Raw genomic sequence first — 24,459 nt, 5'->3', positions numbered from 1 at the left:
AACTGTATATTTTGAACGTTGTCGTAAGAAGGTACGTCGACATAATTTTTTATGAGCGTTTTCAGTTCGGAATCGATTTTCAGAATGGGGTCGAGACATTGCGTTTGGAGCGTAGCGATCTCCGACTCTAAACTTTTGTTTAAGGTCTCCTGCAAAGCGATCAAATCGCTCCTCAACTTTTTAATTCTGACGTCCAACATGAGAATCTCTTCTGCGTGGTCTACACGCTTAGTGTTGCCGAAAATGTCGTTAGGCATTTTGGTTAACGGTTATTTATAATAGGATAGACGATTCGTAATTCTACGAAGAGAGGAATGAGTTTGTCGTAATCTCCTAGGAGTTCCACGTATAAACAATCTCCTGCAGAAACATCGTACGTAATGTTAGAAAGCATCTTGTCGTGCTTGATTCGAAAAATGTTCTTGCCGGTAGATATTTTGATTTCGCCTACGTTTTCCGGATTCACGGTGATTTGAAGTTTTCCATCGATCGGAATTTTGTAAAAATGTAAATTGTTGTTGAAGACGTAAAACATCTTGCCCACATCGTCATCCAATTTCGTCCAAATGCTGTTAAGGTGAACAATCAGTAGACCGTTGAGTTTAGTTAACATGGAAGGAAGAAATTCATGATCTGTCGTCGCGCGGTGTACAGTCTCCATGTTGGTTTGTTTTCGGAAACCAAAGAGATTCATAGGTATGCTGGTTATTTAAAATACGGTCAAAGTTTTTTTGTAATAACAGTCAGTGTTTTTTTTTTGTAATAACTAACAAAATGATTTTTTTTGTTTTTTTTTGTTTTGTTTTATGAATCTTCTGTTGAAGATGGGCATATGTTGCAGGTTTTGCTTTCTGCTAAGCGATAGTGCCCCCACGGCAGTGTGTGGATTCCACATTGGAGAACGCACCTCTTGTCGTCGTTGGGATCCAGGGCAATCTTCCTCACTTTGTTGGTGGTCAACACATGGTCGACGCTCTGGATGCGCTGTTCTGCTCTTAGAACCGACGACCTGGTCTTGAGGCAATCCACGAAGTCCTCGAATGTGAGATGCTCCCGAACCACCTGTCTGCCGACACCCTTGGCCTTCTTGGTAATGCTGCCCTCGGCTTTGATGGTATAGGCCTTGGCGCGAAGACCTGCAAACTCAAGAATCACGTCTCCGTCCTTCTCATCTTTGAGTTTGCCAGGCACCTTCTTGTTGCGGGCCAGGATGTCGTACTGGTTCGGCTGGGGATAGCCCGAGGTGTCGAAGAGCTCTTCAAGAGCTGGAACTGTGGCTATATCCCCGTATGCGTCGGTTGTGTGAACGTGGTACACTAAGCTGTCCGTGTCCGTGTAGAGAAGCGAGATGTTGTGGCCGTAGTGTGGACGTAATATGTCGTAGTATGTCTCGAACATGTGAAGCTTGCTCAGATCCAGAACCGCGGCTCCGACGTAGATAGGCTTGGTGAGTTTCACCACACCTTGCCTCATGTGAATCAGAGCCAGCTGCTCGTTATAGATTGTTCGAGACTTGAACAATGGACTCGCGACAAGCTGACGACATCGCTCTTTCCTCGTCACCAATTTTATGTCCACGCGATTCCGCACATTCTCCATGGTTTTGCCAAACACTGCATTATTCATGAGCTTGAAGAAATCCTTATCAAGCTCGGACGTAGCTGCGGTGCGGTGTTCGGTGTTGAGCTCGATATATGGACGCAACCATCGAGAATGCTCGAACTTGAGGATGTGGTGAACTGCGTGGACTGTGACTCCTTGCTGCATCAACCACCGGAGATTCCAGTAGTGAAGGACGTAATTCTTCTTGGGTTCGAAATCCATGACGAGCTTCTTCTGGTTGGAATTGGGTGGACACTTGAACTCGGGTGCAGGGGGAAGATCGCAGAACAAATCCTGCAGCTTCTCGGAGAACTCAAGGTCCACCTCGGCGAAGAACCCATGTTCCGAATCGTCGAAACCTTCAACGTCGAAGTTGGAGGGATCAGCCCACTCGAACCCTCTAAAGGGGAGTGGCTGCATCATGGAGTGCCCGTACAAGTTATTCACGTCTGTGTGCATGATGTAGCTCGACGGTTGGGTAGAGTCGTAGCCAGTAGCCATGTGATGGTTGTTGGCGCACGCGTGCCGTTGCGCCACCTGGACCATTCCACCCCGCACGGCGCGTTCCACAAACAGCATCATGTCTACGTCCGAAAGAAGCTCCAGCTTGATTTTCGTCACCAGAAACATGGCTGACCACGCCAGTCCGGGGAGACTATAGAAGTAGGCGGGGTCCAGGTGGTAGATGTTCATTGCGGTCGCCCGGAACGTCTGGAACACGTCGGCGAGGAGCGTCACATCAAGTCTGAGGTAGGCGTCGTGGTAGTCTCCGAGAGTTCGACAACCTAGCTCGCGCCACATGGACTGGGCGTGATGATATTCTTCATCGGTGATGTTCGAGCCCCGTAACTGACTGTAGAACTTCGCCTGGGGAGGTAGCGACGTCTCCGCAAACTTGGTAGAGTCGGTGACGTATTCGTAGGGGTAGACCCCCTTACGCCTGAAGAGACTGGCGTCCAAGTTCGGAAAATTCGCAGAGGTGATGAGCATTTTCTCGTCGCTAAGCTTCCCCGCAAGAGCATCGAGGCTGGCTGGGAGGAACCTCAGGGAGTCGAGGAAGCGAAGTTCGACGGTAGAGTCGGATTCTGGGATCGACACTCGCTTGCTCACACTGATGTAACGCTCCTCGTTCTGCGCCAGGACGTTGATTCGCTCGTTGTCGTACCCAAGATGCTTGATCAGGTGGTGAAAGTCGTATCCCGAGCCATTGTGAAAAAACACAGGGATGAAGCGTGGGTCCTGGGCCTTAAGGTTACATCTGTTGCACCAAGGACCAACGTACCTACCGCTAAAGTGATCGTGGTGATGGACTTTACGGTTGTTGGCGGTGTACTCCTCGACGCAGACAGGGCAAGTGATGGCCTCGTCGTGTCTACGTTGATCATCGGGGGACAGTGGGAGCATAGACTTGGGGGTCAACAGCACCTTCCCTATCTCGTTGGCTTCCACAACCATCCTCTCGAGGAAGTGTTTGGCTGCGTCGGGACCACGGTACACGTAGGGCTCGGGCGCGATGTGTTGATCTCGTCGCACCACAACGTATGCGAAACTGGATGCCTCGTGGAGTTGGTAAGGGGTGGTGGAAGAAACTTCGGGATCGGGATCGCAAGTAGACAGGGGTTTGAGAAAGGCCTCGAAATCCGCGATGATGATAGCGGGGTGCTCTACCATGGCACCGTGCTTGCGGAAACACTCCTCGTCGCCAGGTTTGGGCAAGTCTGCCAACCCAGGTTCGTTGGCTTTGCAGTAGAGCTTGTGGTTAGCGAGCTTCTCGGCAGCGATGTTGCGACCTCTGATGCGCTGGTAATCCTGCCGTTTTTGATTACGAAATTTAGACAAGCACGTGGGACAAACTTCTATGTGGGTTTTGTCTTTGCTCAGCTGGCTTGAAACAAGCCGAGAGAGCGAGCGAATGAGGGTGTAATGGTGGTGGGTCTCGTCCTTGATAAGCAGAAGATGAATTTCCTGCGCACTATCGTCGTCTACGTCGCTCACCCGGATGGGGTACACCACTTTTTTGTCGATGAGGCCATAAACATTAATAGCCAACCGAGGGTTGTGTGTACGGGCCTCGAACTTACGAATATCCGAGACCTCCACCGGGTAGTTGATCCCAGCAATGGCATCTTCCAGCTCTGGCTCGTAGGGTAGGTAGTGGTTAACTCGGTGTGGTTGTTTTTTCCAGTGAACAGGGTGCAACGCTGCAAGCACCGACCAGAGAAAGCACTTGGCGTCACTGTTCTGAATGTTCAGGACGGCCTTCTTTTCCGCAATTGCTTCTGGTAAGGGGACGTAGCTGGAGGCGGAGAGAGGCACAAACTTGGAAAGTTTGACGCGCAGTTCGTGAGGCTCCCCACACAGCGAACCCCCCGAGCCCTTGGCTTGATGTTCTTCTTGCTTTGCCACCAGCTCCTCGACAAACTTGTTGTAGATGTCCTCGAGGTTGTCGACATCCGCCAGATGCAGCGTCCTCGCCTTGGTGTTGTGGCAGAAGCTGTAAATTTCACCAGACGGCTTCTTGTACCGACAACGTAGCGATGCGTAGAATTTAGTGGAGTGCGTTGCAAGCGCATCGCCGAGGACGGAAATAATTTGCGCTTGCGCGTTCTCTAAAAAGCTACGCACGTCGCATGAGCCCTCCGAAATAAAAGGAAAGTCCTCTAACGAACGCTGGAAAGCAGACTGGTCTGCTTTTATCGCAGGCTTGACGCGTTTGGCGGGTGGTGCATTGATGGAGGCTGCTTCCGCCTTCCTCTTGGTTGAGCTGGTCGACGGTTGAGCCCCAGATGTACTTTTGTTTAAACAAGTAAGCTTATGTTTTTTGGCATACGCAATTGTGATATGTTTATTGCATCCAGAACATAATTCGGTGGCAGCCAAATGCTTGCCTGGCGCGCAGGTGCGACAATGTCTTGCAAAATGTTCGCTTGATATAGTTTTTTCGCACACAGGGCAACTTTTCATGGAGCGCATTTTTTTTGGGGTATGTTTATTTATATATGGGTGGTGTTGCCTTCCTCAAATATATGCTTTAATCAACTCTATAAAAAAAAATTAAAAAAATATATAAGAAAAATATGATTGTAGATAGAAAAAACACAATAAATATTGTATGCATGTGTAATTCTATTTAGCTTATCTTTGCTAGACACGAATTTTCTTCAGATTTTATTGCCCATTAGTATATTTTTCGACTATTCTAGTAGAGGCGTGAAACTATGAAAATATTTTTGTTTATATATATTCTATTGTTTTGGCCAATATAATAGCAAATATATATAGCTATTTTGAAATTCTAAAACTTTCAGGTATACTTAATTTTACATGCAAACATACATCATAAAAATTACACAATCGTATTTTTTTCCATATGCACATTTTTTTATTTTTGGAAAACAAAGTTATTTTCGATCTCCATTTTTTAAAATCAAACAATAAACATTATTTGTGTTTATAGTATTTGTCGGGCAATAGCAGATAAAACAAGAATAGGTTTTCTACGACCTATAGTTTACGAGTTACAAAACAACTTAGAAATTACATCTTGAAATTTAAATTTAAAATAACTCGAAAACAGTAAGCACTAATCATTATGTTTCCAATAGGTTGTAGAGTACATTCAATTTTTTATCAAATGTCATTAAAATTTTCGAAATAGGGTAAAAACTAAGCCAGCAAATCAAGTTTCTCAAAAAATAAAAAAAAATTGTCTATATTTTCGAAACTTGAGGGGGTGGAATCGATTTTATTTGCTAGTTGAATAGTTTTCGTCAAATCCTATCCAACAAACCTAAAATCATCATCCTAGTTCAATTAGGAGTCGAGAAAATCAATGTCTTGGAAAACGTCTTAAGATAATTGTCTTAAGAAAATTTTCTTGACAGACCGGAAGTAACATCTTGAGATACCGGAAGTCGACTTTCTTAAAGATTAAGATATTTGTCTTAAGACGTTTTCCAAGACATTAATTTTCTCGACTCCTATGGGGGCTAGAACCATGTAACTTTGGTTTATGTATATACCAGCACTTGCCCGACCCCGTGGCCGAGTGGTTGGCACATCGCGCTACAACACCAAGGGTTCCCCGGGTTCAAATCCCGGTCAGGTATGGTTGTTTGTGAATATCCATTTTCATCAATTTCATCACTCACCCCCATCTTCGCAAATTAGCCAAGAGGCACAAAATGCGAAGTTAAAATAAACTAAATCAATCAATCAATCAATCATTAAGTTCGTGTTGTAATCATGAAATTAAATTTTAATTAATTTTTTCCTATCCATCTCTCAAATCTATATAGCCTGTTCATATTTGGCATGTCGACCATTTTGTTTACGTAGCAAAAAAATCTCAAGCCATTTTTGCGAATGCTCGTTGTAGCCATAAGTATATTTGGATATAATTGTCGGATTTTATTTAACATTAGCTTTAAAAATCAATAAGCCTGCATAAAAAGAAAAAAAAACTAAATATTTTAAATAAATTAGATTCGAATAACTATGTACTTCCATTAGTTTTTGCAATAGTGTAGTGGTAGTATTGTAATTAAAAATTTGATACCCGTACAAGTGGTTTTTGAAACTGTAGGTTTAGTCCCGATTAACCTTACGTGTATAAAATAGATTTAAAATATTAAATTTATCAGTACTTCCACTAGCCTCTACAATGACACTGCAATAGTTTTGTAATTGAAAGTTTGATATCCGTATAAATGGTTTTTGAAACTGTAGGTCCAGTCCCGATTAGTTTTACGTGCATAAAATAGACTTAAAACATCAAATCTATCAGTACTTCCACTAGCCTCTGCAATAGTACTGTAATAGTTTTGTAATTGAAAGTTCGATATCCGTATAAGTGGTTTTTGAAACTGTAGGTCCAGTCCCGATTAGCCTTACGTGCATAAAATAGACTTAAAAACATCAAATCTATCAGTACTTCCACTAGCCTCTGCAATAGTATTGCAATAGTTTTGCAATTAAAAGTTTGATATCCGTGCAAGTGGTTCTTAAAACTGTAGGCCCAGTCCCGATTAGCCTTACGTGCATAAAGTGGATTTAAAACATCAAATCAATCAGTACTTCTACTAGCCTCTGCAATAGCACAGCAATAGCATTGTAATCAAAAGTTCGATACCCGCACAAATGGTTCTTGAAACTGTAGGCCCAGTCCCGATTAGCCTTACTGTGCATAAAATAGACTTAAAAATAACAAATCCATTATAGCTAGTCAAGCGACTTGTGTGCGTATAACTTATGCTAATATAGTACTCACCTGACAGACCAAACTAATTCGGTTTCTATTACACTTGATATTTACACTTGGTATAGCGTACACTTTTATGCAACTACCCAGTAGCAATACTCGACTGCAACTGATGTGCGCGAGGTTTCTAATAGAAACTTATACCTGCCGACAGCTAAACTTTCAAGGTTGGTTCGAGCTATGCGTGAACGCCCTTTCCTAGAAAAAATATCGTTGACGCCCAGCTGTATTTTGCTGGAAACAAGTAGAACTTGTTTCGTGCAGAATTTATGACAGCTGTGTGAGTGATTGCTTCCTGTGGTCACCCAGTAGATTTGAATCTTGTGTGCCCTTTAGTGCAATCCAGGAAAAAAATATCATTAAGTTCATCGCACAGCCTGGGTGCAACTGCAGGAAGCTGTCAATCACATAGCCGTCGCAAAAGCTGAGAATTTGCACAGTTTTCGGCAGTAACAAATAATCTTGATTTTTGTCGAGTAATAATACCATCAACTTGATGGACAACTTCCTGCAGTCACACCCAGGTGATTGACAGCTTCCTGTTGTATGATTGATGGTTTCCTATAGTTACCCGCCCAAGTTTCCACACAACACAGTTGAGTTGACCACAGATTTTCAGATTATCCTCTCAGTTACCCCCAACAGTCGATGAAAATTGTAGATAGGCTGTGATTGATGGCTTCCCGCAGTCACCCACCCAAAGTTTTTACATGGTTGAGTTGACTACAGATTTTCAGCTTGCCCTTCAGTCACTTCAGTAGATGAAAATACAAAAATAAAAAAAAAGTACGTACGTGTGTGTGGCACATCGTTCCCGCGAGAGAGGATTGCAAAAATCACGATATACATTGGCGCTCGGGACTTGGAAATAATACATATTCGCTCACCACTGTTGCCAGCTTAGTCTCTCTCTTTAGCTTACAGCAACATTGGCATCTCTATTTTTTAGTTATAGGTGGGTTGCCAATGCACTCTAGTTAATAATGCTACATATTATACACACACACGCACACACATACTGTGCTACCATCCATCCATCCCTCTCTCTTTTACGGCAGTATATATTTATTACCAGCTCTCTTGCCCAGTGTATGTTACACCAGTATATAAATTAGCTAAATCCTTACCAAATAAAAAAAAGCTGTAGGTAAATATTAGCAACACTATCGGTTGTTTAACTTTTCCCTCTCTCTTTTTTGTAAAAAGCTATGGCAAACCAGTAGGTTGGCAAATTGCTTTATGCACTGTAAAGCCTCAAGCAGTATTGCCAGCTCCTTGCTTGAGGTTAGGTTAGACCAAATAAAAAACCATAGTGACTTTTCAAGTAAAATGTTGGCAATACTCCAAAACAAGCCTCAAGCAGTATTGCCAGCTCCTTGTTTGAGGTTAGGTTAGACCCAAAAACAAACTTTGGTGATTTTTTAAGTGAGGAGTTGGCCACACTGCGAGAAAAGCCTCAAGCGTTGCCAGCTCCTTGCTTGAGGTTAGGTTATACCCAAAAACAACCTTGGTGATTTTTTCAAGTGAGGAGTTAGCAACACTGCGAGCGCCACCGAGCGCCATTTTCGGTTGGTGAACCCGTGCCACTGTACTACTATTGTAAGTTTGAATTTTGAATAAGACATGGACATCGCGTATGTTCATTTCTATGTTGCGTGAATTCACAATTAATCCTGATCTTCGCGATGAAATAACAAGAGCATAAAACCTATCTAAAATAAATCAAAAGTACAATTAGAAAGAAAAATGGCTCATATTTTAAAGCTTCCTTTTTATTATTTACAACAGTACTTTGATATGTAAATTGTGGACAATTTTGTAATCTTATAGAGTAGAATAATTTTGAGTAAAATGGGCTTGAAATAAAGAATTCACTGAAGTAATTTGTAATTTAAGTATGGAAACAAGTCAATTTGTAATAAGTGTTTGTTCAAGTTTTCATAACTCTCTGTTCATAGTGCGGAAAATAATATTATGACAAAGACCAATTTGATACCATTTCTAATACTGCCTTTTGCAGGGTTTGGATTCAAATGACGATATCCTTCCTGGTATTATCACACGTCCTGATGATTTGCATGTCAGAAAAAATACTTGTGTTAATGCCTGCGACTGCACAAAGCCATTTCAATATGTATGAACCCATAATTACAGCTTTGGCTGAGAAAGATCACCAAATTGTTATGATAAACATTACGCCATTTACGAAAACACATCCCAACATTAAGGAAGTAACACTAGAGGGATTATCCAAGAAAAGAGAGAAACTATTTCCTGATCCATTGCTTAAAAGACAAAAAAGAAGACTACTGTATGAATCCATTATCGTTAATAATTACTTCCTTGTGAATGATTGCAAGGAACTATTTCACATGAAATCAAAAATAATCCCCATAATTGATGACACGTACGATCTCGTTATTAGCTCAGGTTTCGGCATGGAGTGCTCATTTGGTCTTCTTCACAATCGAAATGTCCCGTACGTGTCTCTTGTCCCTTCATTGTGGCCATACCATAACACCCTCACCGGCGACTACTTCTCCCACTCATACAACCCCAACTTATTCCTTCCACATGCAGAGAGAATGACTCTCTTTCAAAGAACAGTCAACACTCTGTACACAGCCGTGTATAATCTCAATTTTTATTGGCTGTGCTTACCAACCATCGATTCCCTTCTGAGGCAATACTTCGAATCTGAAGTACCAAGTGTTGAGGATGTGATGAAGAATGTCAGCCTGATTTTAGTCAACTCAGAGATCAGCACCAGTTCAATTCGCCCCAAGTTTTCGAGGACGATTCATGTTGGAGGAGTGCATTGCAGGGAGCCTCTACCACTGCCTGAGGTATGTATCAGTGAATTTTATCCGATTTTAATAGAATGAAAAATTCTTAAAAGACTCGGGTTGTAATGGAATAGGCAACTGGTAATTTAAAAAAGATATTTCTGTCTGATAAGTTATAACGCAGTAATGTAGACGAGGCTGCTGCCAAACTTGAGTAAGGTGTACCTGAGGTTCTGAGGTTTAATTCCGGCCTGGACTTGGTTGTTCTTTATGACTGTATCTTCGCGATTAGCCAAAAGTGATGTAAAACCAATGTAAAATAAACCAAACCTATCAATCAATCAGTTGAATAAGGTTTATATTAAAATTGCGATGTCACAAAATTCTCGTTTCTCATTTTGTATATTCTAACACGCAACGCTCTATCCTAAAACGTTGCTACAGCATTCAGTTCCCTGGGGGCAAGCCTGAACGGAATATTAATTGGCGGCGGAAACCGGTTCAACAAGCGATGCGCAGTTGATTTGACCTTGACCGCTCATTCCCCTTTGTTGTCTGGTTCAATCCCTTCCGTTGCATACCTTTCCTCTGTTCTTGCGTTGTGGTTAACAGTGGAGAAACCGGTTCTCAAAATCTACCGACGACCTTCATCGCACATTCCCCAAATTCCTTTGTCGTCAACCTGCGAGAGTTCACATTTCGAGACAGTCTTCTGTCTGGCATCTCGATCCACCTTCTTTCCTACCATATTACATTATTCCTTAGTACACTATAATTATTACGCGTACTTATCGCGGGTTCGAGTACCGGAACCGTCCAATATCGTAATTGGAACTTTACTCAATAGCATTACCAACATTCATAGCGATTCATAAACCATAAAATCTTATTTTCAATATTATAAACATTAAATATTATCGTTTCATACATTACATATTTTGCAGTAATGAACATAAAGTCATATGCATAACATTGAGTACCTCTAATTACCTTCTATTTACATATTTTTCATAAAATAAATAATTAAAAATTCATAAAAGTTATAAATATGCAGATACATAAATATTACTTATTCTAATGATATGCAAATTTATTCTAAATGATGCATATTTATTCTAAATACATGCAAATTAATTCTAAATACATGCAAACTAGTTATCGCCCGAGGGCACAAACAGGCACTAGCGTATTCTTCGTATCACTTGATGGTCTTCAGAAAGACAACCCTACTTCCTCAATCCTAGGAACGTAGTAATGCGCTGCAGTCGAAAAGTCAAACTGGCCAAAGACGTCTTTGTTATCTGACAATTTTTTTGTTGTTATTTAAAAAAAATAAGTAATGGAGATAACATTGAAATGTTTTATGTGGAGTGCAGAGTTGAAAGGTACCAAAACATGGACGTTCGAAGATGTGACGAAAAGGGACTAGGAAGTTTGGAAGTGCGACTGTGGTGTAAATTGGATAATGTAAAATGGACGGAGAAAGTAAGGCATTAAACTGTGCTGGAAATAGTGAATGAAATGAGAGGGAAACTCCAAGTGTTCATGAATAGAAAACGAAATTGCTCGGGAGTACAATACCAAAACCGAAGATACTCACTCTGCTGCAAATTACCCTCAATTTTCAAGATCGAAAAGTCTGGAGGGTGCAGTGAAGATCTGGCCATTCGCTAGAGAAAATTGAATGTAATGCTATGCTTTGATCTTGGCCTACCTGTTAGCTCATAAGTTAAACAATACTGTAATTCGAAATATATTGGGGAGTTGTGGATACCGCAGTGAATTTATTTGAGTTACTACAAGTCTAATTAAATATTCAATTACGGATTATTACTGGCGCTATTCATTTAATTAAAATATTACCACCCCAAGTTGATCGTATTCATATTATTATTATTAGTTGTAAGAGAAGCAATTTTTATTATTGGAGGAGAGTTGCCCAAATCACACCAGTTTTCAAATAAATGGACGTGGCTGGAAACAGGGGCCGGAAGTTGAGGAAATGTCTTATTTCTTTGTGATGTAATAGACGTATCCAAGGAAGGTATTTATCCATTTCACACGAAAGGGAGTCAGAATCCGTAACTTTCATTTTGCGTTTTTTTGTCCTCTTTCCCAGTTTTTGCCTTTTGTCGTATTTTTTTAATATTTTGCACCTTATTGGTCCTTTTCAAGCTCTCTTTCAAAATTTTGTAATATTTTTATACCATATTAACAATTGTTCAACTGCCAGCAAAAGCACGTACGAGGCGAGATTACTGAAACAATAGCCAACGTTTTATGTGGCAACAATTAACTACCATTTGTTGGCAATCAGGGGCGCCGACTTGTCAAAATTATTGGGGGGGGCTCTGATTACTGAAATAAATTAATGAATGACTCACTCCCGCCCTTTTTAAAGTTTTGGCCTCAGTGTTCTGAATCTCGTAAAAGACCATGAATTCCTCAAAAATATTAAATTAAAATTTTCATTTACAGTTCGAATGCAAAATGTCAATTGTTCACGGATGGATATGTCACAAGTTTCGTCAACCATAATAGCAAATTCCCGACTTTTAATAACTGCTACCACGGAGAAAAACAGATCTCCCTAATATATCAATGATCTGGTTCTGAATGTTATGTGAGTCATTCGTAGCTCGAATGTCCCATCCACTCCCCTAGTTCATGCACATCTTCTTTTGAAACTCTTTTTAGTAAAAATGTTAACAATACTCATAATTATATACTTAGTATATAGTAATAAGTCATGTCTTTTGCTGTCTCTGATCATAGCCTCTCCAAAGTTCATGGTTTAGCGGTCTCGGACCCCCAACGTTAATGGTCTAGAACATTTCAAATGTGTATTTAAAGTTAAGTTCATGTGGCACAATTAAGAGTAAACTTTACAAGAGATGCAAAATAATACATTAGATTCTCTTAAGCAAAATTATTTGGGGGGCTCGAGCCCCCCCCCTCAAGGCCCATGGAGTCGGCGCTTAGGTTGGCAATACTAGGCGTGGAGCAGGCAGCGGAGAGTGCCAACTGTAAGAATTTATTCCTTGCTCTTTGGCAGCCATGTTAGTGGGAGAGTTAGCAGGGAGACAGTTCTACAAGGCCACTTGTTTCAATGCTCTTCAAGATGCCTAAGGTTAAACCATTGAAGTCATGTTTCTTACGACAAGTTGTATCCGATTTCGGAGACGATGTGTTTTCAACTGATGGAAAAATTCTATTCTGTAAACTGTGTGAAACAAAAGTTTCTGCAGAAAAACGATTCCATGAAAACCTTCCCTTGACATCGGCAGATGTAGAGAGAAGTTTCTCCAAGTGTTCTGTCGGAGAATCGTCGGTCGTTCACACCAGAGCACCTGATGATGACCTTGCTGGTATACTGCAATGCGGAGTAAGGTGAGTAACTTTCATTAAAATTAAACAGCGTGTTTTCGAAAACTTTCTTCAAGTACGTCTTACGAGAAAAAAACGTTTATCTTTTATACATTTTTGATTAATGTTGGTCAATGTATGTGTTTTGAAAGCATGTGATGCCTGGGAACAGACTGGAACATGCGAAGAAATATGATCAGAGAAACAACATATTTTGCAGGGTTTTTTTTCATATTTTTTCGGTCCTTTTCTCCAATTTTAACGGTATTTTGAAGGGTCCTTTTCTTATATTTTTTCGGTCGTCAACTTCCGGAACCTGCGTTAAGATTTTGATATATTAGCTTGTCAAGGGATATTTTATCTTACTTCGCATTCATTTCTGAAAATTTTTAATGCAATCGGAAGTATAAAAACAATTCGAAACGCTTGTAAATGGCTCGGTTTCATCAACTAGTCTCCTAATTGCACAACAGGGAACCCAAGTCGAACAGTTATTTCCTAACTTGAGAAATAACATGTTTCAACGACAGCACAGTAGAATGTTAAGTTCTCTGATAAAAGAATGTTTAGTTAGAGACAAAATCATTTTATACATAAATAATATATCAGATCTTGAGTTAAGTAAACGTAATCTCGACATGGATATCAAAATATCTAAGTAACTGTTGCAGCTGGGAAATATCTGTAAAGATTGAATGGTCATTTATTTACACACACTACAAATGTAGAAATGCAGTTCATCGTTGAGAGTCCAGAACACGAATCGTGTACCCATTTATTCCAGTGGGTACACTGTACGTGCCATGTTATATATCACCATTATGTTACATATAGTTTCGTTGTGGTTTGTGGTGATTGTGGGGATTTCTTTCCTGGCATTAAAAAAATCGTCTTTCTTCTACAAATGACATGCAATTTATTTTCCTTGAGTCCTGAGCTTCTTTTGTGTGCGGGTCTGTGGACAAATACATGATTGATTGATTTGCTTTACTTTACATAGCTTCTTGTGCCACTTTGGCTAATTTGCGAAGATGGGGATGAGTGATGTTATGATAAAATTAATGAATGGACACTCACAAACATCCATGCCCAGGCCGGGATTCGAGCCCGGGATCCCTGGCGTAGTAGCGCGATTTGCTAACCATTCCGCCACGGGCCGGCTCAAAGTTATATCAAGCTAACATTCTAATATTTTTGTTCGATCCCGGGACTCCTGACAAACACGTGAATTCGGTTTACTAAATTGGTTGGTTTTCTGAAAGTGCATCAGATTATAAAGATATTTATTTCGATTTGACATCACAGTGTTGTATTGGAGCCGTATCTCTCTCCTTGATTCGTCATTTTTGGAATTTATATTTTAATGCAAAATTTTACACGTTGAAATAAATCCCTCAGATTTCTTTTCTCCGAAGAGGTGTGGTCATCCTGTAAAGTACGTTTACCCCTCTCATTAATGTTACAGTTACCTACAAAAAATCAGAACAGGATGATACTCGGCAATGATTACATTATGAACAGATAGCTTCTGTAGCTCTCCCTTTCTTTTAGACCACTTACCTTGCACAAAAATTGTACTAAAAAAATTAACTAATATTTTTTTAATATTCTTTATTACATATCGTGTAATAAAATTGCACAAAAATTGTACTAAAAAAATTAAGTAATATTTTTTTAATATTCTTTATTACATATCGTGTTCCGGCAAATTATTCTTCATTATATCAGCCAATGAGAGTAAACGATTCTAATATCATAATAATTTTCAGGTTATTAATAACTAAAGTTCAGGTTTTCCCACATTTCTTTCGCTACACCTGAGGATTTTTTTTCAAACGTACTACTTACTGTCTACAATTAAAGTAAGAAATAAATAACATTGTTCATAATAGTACACCCAAGCGTTGTCAGAGAACAGCAGTTAATGAGGAAATTCTTCGCATGCACCCATTTTTTTTTTTTCTGAACAGAAAAGTTGGGATATATGTTTTTGAACAAAATCTTACTAATTTGGATGAATAGCACAGAGCATGAATCACGATGAACATCTATAGGAATCATTTAATATAATTCATTTCGCAGAAGTCTTGTTCGCCGTAAAGTAATGAGGCACTCGTCGATCCAGTGTCTCTTAGTAAATTTCTTGATACGCTCATATCCATTGTAACAGAAAATAAGAAAAATGAGAGATGTCCAATTTGTAATTGTAAAATAGAATAAGACAATCTTTAGCTAGGGTTGCTGTATTTTTCACGTAAAAATCCGGGATACCGATGACCGGAAGCATATTGGATGGCGGCGAGACCTGGCAAAGTAGCATGTACCCACGCAATTATTATTATGGACTGTACACTGAAACTGCCATAATAGCAATTCACAGCTGAAATATTTAAGTAGCATTTTAAAAGTACATACACTCATTTAAATAGAAATAACTTTCATGAAAGTATAGTCTGAATCAGGCCCGTACCCAGGATTTTTTTAAGGGGGGATCAAGCCCGAAACCTTGATTATATATATACATATGTGTGTGTGTGTGTGTGTGTGATTGTGTGTGTGTGTGTGTGTGTGTGTGTGTAGGTGTGTTTGTCTGTGTGTGTAAGTGTGTGTGTGTGTGTGTGTGTGTGTGTGTGCACAAGCACAGTGATTGTCGATTTGAATTATTTCTGGTAGTATATAAAGGAAATATTTTTTTAATGGTTGTAATAAATCAACAATGTCTCTTTGCCATCGTATTCCATGCAGCCAATTATTTAAGAAATTTTACGGATTACTCTTGCCTAGAGTTTACGCATACACCTTCACATTTGCTCAAGGCCTATGTCGCTACTGAAATATATTACTTAATCGTATTTGTATTGCCAGGAACACAAACAATAGATGTCACTCGTTTAATGGCCCTAACGACAGTTTACAGGACCCTGTGGGTTGGAATTGTGTTGTGTCTTAACCAGTGGCGGCTGTAAGGCCCACCGATTCTTTTTTTTCCGTCAATTCTTTAATTGTTAGTTTCATGAAAATAGAATATATATTTCATTGTTACCTAGTGTGTTCCCAATATTTCTGTACTATTACTTATATATGTTAAAAAAATCCTAGTACTAATAATATAAATAGGGACACAATTCACGTGGTGAGCTTATCAGCCCTCCCCCATCCCCCTCCGAGATGACAGTCATGTCTGAAACAGCGTACATTTGGTTCGTAATGATGGTAACTTTTGTAATTATTATAATTACTACATAACTGAACGTACATAAACAAAAAAGAGGCATTGGTGCGACATTAATATGCTTTTTCGAGGATTAGTGAATGATAAAATATGTGTGTGACACTCGTGCAATAATTGGATCTTATTTTTATATTAATGGCGATAATTTATATAACTATTATACTCACTGGCGTACGCAGATTTGTTTTCGGGGGGGAGCTAAACTTGTGAAATTGGATGGTGCATAGGTGCGTTCAGTTCAATAGCGCATGATTTTTTTTCTTCATTTGGGGGGTACAAAATTCTTCCTCCATACACACACATACAGCGTCCTACATATAAAATATGGGGACATGGTAAATTCCATTTTGGAAGAGCACACACGGATTTTCTGCTGTTTACTGAAACAAATTTTGTTTCTTTCTTTTTTGAATTTATGGTAATTTTCAAAACAGATAATTCCAAAACATAGAAAAATCTAGATCTCGCTTTGAGCTCATTTCGAATGTAATGGAACGGAAACTCGGAAGTTTGTCTTTTGAAAGTAGCGAACACACATGCATCTATTCATTTTAATGGAGTGTGTGCGATTTGAAGGGAGATTCTTCCCCCGCTCCTGGTTTGAACCACGAAACTTCTGGTTACAAATCACACATCACAACCAAGGATCATTATTTCCAACCCAATCTGGGTCAATGTCGAGGGGAGAGAATCGGAATTTGTCCACTTGTTCAAGCGGCTCCACGCCCACCCAACGTCGTATTAAGTAGGTACAATCAACAGCAAATGAATTAGGAGAAAAAAGATTTTCTCGACGAAAAATGAGTTGGCAATGCTGCGAACACCGAGGCAATCTTGATAAGACGCTTGAGGAGCGTCGAGCAAACTTTCCTGAAAAGCACAACTCAACTCCAGTATCGAAGGTCATGCTACACGTGGATTGGCAACTTTCTGGAGCATGCTGTCTGTCTACACAATTCTCCCCAAATGCCTGTTTGAAGATGAACCTTCTGCTCGCATTTTATTTTTCAAATGTAGTTCTGACGTTGTAGTAATTTTACAATTATTTGTATTTGTTCTTATTTTGCTTTGCTTTTATGTCACCTTTACAATTAATCGAAACTATGAAGATGGATGTTAATGAGATTAAAATGATGAAGAGACACTTAAAAAAGAGATTGCCAGACCAGGACTCGAACCCGGGACCTAAAGCGGATAAGGAGGGGAGACCGTCAATAACTCACGGCCATGAACTGGAGTATAAAATTTGTAATTGCTCAGGAGTATTTTTTGTTCTGTTCATGACTAATACCTGCTTTCGGTAGTGACACACTTCGTTCGGTGGGGACAAGCCACGTATTGTTTGAGAGGAGGGACACATCTCGTTCATATACTAGATACAATCATGGACTATACTTGAAATGTGACGTGCTAAACAATACTTTCAGAGATCAGTTGGAAATAGCAATTTTGATATACAAGTTGCATTTTCTCTACTTATTCATTATGCCTCATAGATAATCTCGCAACAAACCAAAATGTTTTAATTGACTCGAATTCACAATGACTAATATATACTGGACCTACATATTTTAAGTGCAAAATCTAGGTGACGAAAATATGCCTCAACACGAAATGAAAATGCAATATTCATTCAATACACTAAAAAAGCTAACCAAAGCAGACTTTTAAGAACATTACACACGTAACGTTTCCATCCTCTAACAGAGTTTCTGTTGGAGTAAGATTCACATGTCGTAATAGGATTATCATTCACTACAAAGCAATAGCTATAAACATGAGATAAACCTGAAATGAGGGGTTAGAATTCACCATAAGAGAAGTGCAGCAGGTAAAACAAAACACATATGTGTGCAAGTGTAAATTTCTATGTGAAAATTGAGTGGTAGCACTAGACGATTTTACGTCAGGGATCCTAGGTTCGAATACCGGTCTGGGCATTGGTGTTGTTTCTGAATGTTCTATTTATTTTATCTTCACTCATCTTCGTCGTCGCGATTGCCCAAAAGTGGAAGAAAAGCGACGCCAAATAAAAATAAAAAATATATGTGAAAAATAGAAGGTTAATTAAGAGCTGATAGGTAAAATATACTCTATGAGCGATGTTCGATAGAAGTTCTGTTAAGATGCCAAACCTGTAAGAAGCAAATAGCGAAGTTGTGTGAAGGATTGAAGATAAGCTTCGATAACATGGTCACCTGGATTGTCTCGAGCTGAACCAGTAAATGGGTGATTTTTAATCCCTAAGGCCATTCTGCAAAACGAATGCCAAAAGAGGTTCGTGTGTGGATTTGGTCAGCATGAAATTGTTGAGTGTTGATAAGTGAACGGTATTTTTTTCTGTTTTCGTTATTTTACGTTGCTTTTCTACCTCTGGATCTTGAATGACGAATAAATTAATTTGGTGAACTGATAAACACAAAAAAAGCCAATAACGTGGCTAATTGGTTAGCGCACGCGCTTCGAAATAAGGTGAGGATGTGTCATTGTCTGCATCCCACTTCCATCTATCACATCTTCAATCTTCATCATTGTGATTATCCGAGACTGGTAGAACAGTGACGTGAAATAACAAAAATATCACCCCCGGTGTCGATTTCAAAGTTTGAAGTATTGATGCATTCAATAGCGGCTCTAGATTGTGACAGTGATGTGAAATACTTCTGATTTTATAAGAAATAGTAAAACGTGAAGAGCGATAGATATTCCTCTATTTTCAATTTTCTCTAAAACTATTTTCCCCGACTGTGGTGATAATGAATTCTATGATTATGAGAAATATACTTTAAATTAATATATACTAATTTATGCATATGCAACTGATTAAGAGAGCCTCCTCGATGGCGCAAGGAAATCGTCGCCGCATTGTATTCAAGGAGTTCTCGGTTCGATGCCCGGTGGAGGTACATAGTGATTCGGATTCTAGTTTAAACTGTAGATCTCGTCCCGGTTTGCCTATTTGTGCATAAAACTCAGACTCAGAATGATTAAAGACTTTTCGAAGAGGTTACATCATTCATTGAAACTTACGTAACAATACGTACTATTGGTTATATAGTATAAACAATAATAATGACAATTATCATGCCTAGCACTCTGATTACTCTACTGGGAAGATAATTTACACCTGTAAGTTTTCCGAAACAAATACACATTTCACTTCGTATGACAAGAATCGGCGATGAAATTCAGTAGGTTAGCATTAGTTTACCTTAACTTTCGCAAGATATGAAAAATTCCGTTTTTGAATTGTTGGATCGTAATGTCGTGACCATCCCTGATATTTTCCTTGCATATCAACGATATGTTTTTGAAAATAGGGTTAGCAACCCCTTAATTGAAGACCAAGTGAATGACTTGCGATGTGGTAGTCGGAAACCTGGCCAGGACGAGCAATCGTTCATTGGAGCTACGGAGTCAAGATGCCATACACGTCTGAAACTACTCGTGGCCGTATAATTGGCATGTTCGAATGTGGCCGCACAATTTCAGATATCGCAATAGCCATTGAAAGGCATGAAAATGTTGTTCGTTATTGGATAGAGCGTTTTCAACATGAAGGAGAAGAGGGCCTGAAAACAAGAAGGAAAACAGGGCGCCGCAGAGTGACATCGGGAGAGCAAGATGCTGCTATTGTGGAACACATTGCAAATCATCCATTTTCTCCAGCCAGTATTGTTGCCAGACATTTACAACTGCAGTGTTCAAGTGATACAAAACGAAGGCGTCTACAAGCTGCGGGGATACGGCACAGAACACAACTCACAGCGCAACACGTAAATGCTCGTCTTGGGTTCGCTTTACAATATCTACCCATGACAAATGACTTTTGGGAAACAGTAATTTGGACTGACGAGAAAGTGTTTTGTTCGGATGAAGATGACCAAATTAATTTGTGGCGATCGGACAGAACTCGTTATGATCCAAGATATGTTCGTAGCAATCGAAGAAGTGGAAGAATTTCACTGGCATATTGGGCGTGTATTATTGCAGCTGGTGCAGGAGATATCGTAGAAATATCCTCGAGGATGGATTCCGAAGAATATATTAAAGTGCTTGAAGAACATATGCTACCGACAGTTCGCGTTATTTATCCTTGGGAGGAAATACCCATCATCAACTTCGTTCATGATAATTGCAGTATCCATACGTCCAAGAGAACGAAACAATGGCTTGCACATCACTATGACATTCAGCCATTCGAATGGCCAGCAAAACCACCAGACCTCAATCCAATTCAAGACGTTTGGTCCATTATGGTGAGAGAATGGCAACCTGGCTATGAAAGAACAAGAGAACAATTACGTGGCTATCTGTATGACGTATACAGAACAGGCCACGTATTTGTCATAGACTTGTTGAATCTATGCCCAGAAGATTACGTGAGGAAATCGACAACAATGGCTGGTAGATTCATTACTGAACACACGTCAACATTATTTGAAACATTGAAAATCAAGTTTATTTTTTGTTTGTTTGAATGAGTGTGTCCTTTCTTTCTTTCTGTTTTCCCTAGAGACAATATATTTATTTTCTTTGAACTCTGACTTTTACAAGGCTGCATTAATTTAGCATGTGACACAATGGTCTCAAAATATGGCATTTCAGTTTGGAACAGGCAAACTAAAGTCGAGTTTGGAAAAGCAAATACATTTTTTTCGCCCTTGTAACTCATTGTTTCTTCCAATTATCGAGTGCTTGCTTTGCTTTGCGTTGCTCTAGGTCACTCAGTCGCCATTTTTGTTTGTGAGCGTGTACTAAGTTTGATTGAAGCTTATCCTCTATCCTTTCATCATACAACTTGACTATGGGCTTCAGGTTTGACATCTTAATAGAATTTCTATCAAATATAAATCATGAACTTTAAATATATTTTACTTACTAGCTCCTACTTTCCAAAATTTGGTATGTTGGTTTTCTGATGATACACGTGATATCGTCAATTTTGAATATGATAGATTTGTATTTTATACCTAAGGATATTACTTACTTACTTTTGTATCTCAGATATCTTGTAATTACCTACAAATTATGCGAAACAATACACTAAACATCCCCTCCCCCGACCTGTTTTCAAGGATCGATCCAGCATCCACCTCACAGAAATTTCCATCTCAATCATTGCATATCAAATGAGTGTGGGTCTTCGTGAATCTTCCCTGTAATGCAGATCCATAATTTGCTCTAGAGCATGTGAAGATAACTGAAAGCAATACTTGTGTAGGCTATATATAATTTCAATTTTGAACTATTTATTCATCTATTTACTTCTTTCATTGTGGGAGGGAGACTGGCAGCCGGGAGATAGGCCAAGGCCCTTCCAGGGCTGTATAGCCACGTTTTTTTATTTACTTCTTTCGGTCCGGGGTTCCATACCCGGTGGAAGCACATAGTGGTTCGGATCTCACTTGACAACGTATGTCAAGTCCCGATTAGCTTTTCTATGCAAAACGTGGATTGAAAAAAATACTTAGTCAAAGTTTGTGACAGTTAGTTACTGATCGCAAGTTGCATTGTTGCAGAATATGCGGATACTAGACGTGTTGAAAGCAGAGGTGTTCATTTGGAATCAAACTCCCTCACCCTCCGAGATCGCAGTAGCCCTCACCCTCCACCGCCCTCAACCTCACAAGTCTTCCGGAGGGTGAGGGTGTGGTCTGCCCTCACGAGGGTGAACACATCTGGTTAAAGAATCACGACGATGAGGATGCGTCATGATATGATAAAAGCACACAAAAAACAATGCCCAGGCCGGTATTTTTTTTAAAAAAAGGAATACACCTATTCGGTAGTATCCCCGTCATTCACACATTTCTTAAACTTTCACACATGTCAATTTTTACTCTAATTGTTTCTCGGATATGAACGAGATGTGCCTCCCCAAACGCCCCGTCAAACAAAAAGCGGATTCTCCCCGACGAACACATTTTGGATCTAATACCGCTCATAAATTAAGTGTCCAGAAACAGATATTAGGTATGAATATACGATGAAATACTCCTTAGCAATTACAAATAATTATAAGCTAACTCGTGGCCGAGAGTTAGAACGATGTGACTAAACTTCCCCGCTCTTGCTTCCGAGTTCGAGGCCTGGTCTCAGCATGGAGTTCTATCTCTGCAGTGTTTCCTTATCAATTTAATGTAATTATCATCCATCCTCATAGTTGCGACATATTATAAATGTGTCATGGTAAAAACAAAGCAAAATAAGAAAAAAAAATTGTAACGTTACTGCAATGTCAGAACTACGTTGGCAAAAAAAGGTAAACACCAGATCATTTTCAAACAGGCATTTGGGGAGAACTGTGTAGAGGTAGACAGACAACATGCTCCCGAAAGTTGCCAATCGACATGACCTTCGGTACTGAAGTTGTGCGTTGAGAAAACTTTCCTTGAGGCTCCTCAAGCATCTTATCACAAATGCCTCGGTGTTCGCAGCATTGCCAACCCATTTTTAGTCGAGAAAATCTTTTTTCTTCTAATTCATTTGCTGTTGATTGTACCTGGAGGAAACTCAGTGGGGTAAAGGCGGCCAGGGGCGTGGTGCTGATCACATAATCCCCACATTCGGCCATGATCAAGAAAGTGTGAGACCTTAACTCCACAACGCCTACACGCCATCATGGCTTGGTGCAAAGCACAAGGTAGCACTTTGCTTTTTAATTTACTATACGCCCCGAATTTGTCGGAAAAGAACTTTCTAATCTCTACGTGGACCTTCTTCCAAGTTCCGTAAGGATGTGAATAGGCTCAAATTTTTCTTTACATAATTCATACATGTTATATTTTGATATAGAACCACGGCCGATATCCTGTGTGTGTGTGCGCCCTCTTTATCTCAGAGGGCCTCTCCGATGCCGCAGTTGTAGCGTTGTCGTCTTGTAATCAAGGGGTCCCGGGTTCGATACCCGGTGGAGGCACATAGTGGTTCGGTCCCAACTGTAGGTATAGTCCCAATTAGCCTCACCGTGAATAAAGTGGGCTTAAAAAACAAACCAATCAATCAGTCTTTATCTTAGCCTTCCCTATGGCGTAGTAATACCGCAGTGGTAATCAAGTAGTGCCGGGTTCGATACCCGGTGGAGGCTCATAGTGGTTCCATTTCCACCTTACACTGTAGGTGCAGTCCCGATTAACCTTTCTGTACAAAGCCAAACAATCTAGGTTCGAAACTTTTTGAGGCTTAGATGTATCATTGCATTCGTATCATTACCCATCATCTTCATCATGGCGATTTCGCAAGAGGTAAAAATGCGACGCAAAATAACCTAAAGAGAAGCTTGGAATCAAGCTGAATATTGTTTACGTTGGACACGTGGTAGAATTCCCTTAAAAACCACTTCCTGTGATGTAATAGGTTTCTTGGCTAGAGACAATTTTTATCTGATAAATACGTCTTCTGCGATGTATATCTGTAATGACTGGAATATGTATCGTTGTTGCGATCAATAAGTAGTTTCACGTTCACCACACTCTTCGGTTGTTTACAAATCGTAAGGAAGAAGGATCTCTAACTTTCCGCTTTCACATGCCAATGAAACGTTAACATAAGTTCAGAGATTTACATATCGGTATGATTTCTTTCAAACATCATGAAATTTAATTTCAATGTAAACTCCTTTCGTTCCTGTAACTGTTCACCATTAATCTGGTGAAAAAAAAAACGTAACGAAGATTTCCGTGTTTCCTTGAGCAGAGATTAGGCGCTTTCACCTGGCAAGCACCCACCCCTTCGTTCAGTGACCTTCACTGGCAGAGTGACTCGCAGCAGGCCTGTGCTCGTTCCAGCGTGCTTTAAAACAGGTATATTTTGTTAGTTTGCTGATTGTGTTGTTCCAATCCAGAGTTATATCATTTTATTGATTTGCTTTATTTTACTTCGCCTTTTGTACCACTTTTAGCTAATTTGCGAAGATGGGGATGATTGATGATATGATGAAATTGATGAATGGGCACTCATAAACATCCATGTCCAGGCCGGGATTCGAACCCGGGATCCCTGGCGCCGTAGCACAATGTGCTAACCACTGCACCACGGGGGCCAGGTCAGAGTTATATGAAGCTAACATTAGAATATTTTCGTGAAATATGTAGTAAACAAATTGTATAGCTACATTATGGCTCTTTCTTCAGAGTGATGTTGCTGGCTATTTACACGCGGCAGATGGGGGTGTTTTAAACAATTCTGAACCCCTCCGGCCGCATTTACCC

General features: G+C 39.9%; 1 protein-coding gene across 1 annotated transcript in view; it reads left to right on the top strand.

The window, feature by feature from the left end:
* LOC145987091 (UDP-glucosyltransferase 2-like) overlaps positions 1-24,459 on the top strand; it is a 154,428-nt gene that overhangs the window by 57,118 nt on the left and 72,851 nt on the right. The window lies entirely within an intron of this gene.

Source organism: Lepisma saccharinum, chromosome 4 (genome assembly GCF_977018435.1).
Source record: "Lepisma saccharinum chromosome 4, izLepSacc3.1, whole genome shotgun sequence".
Taxonomy (NCBI): Eukaryota; Metazoa; Arthropoda; class Insecta; order Zygentoma; family Lepismatidae; genus Lepisma; species Lepisma saccharinum.
Note: the sequence above shows the minus strand (reverse complement) of the source record. Positions and strands in the feature narration are given on the sequence as shown.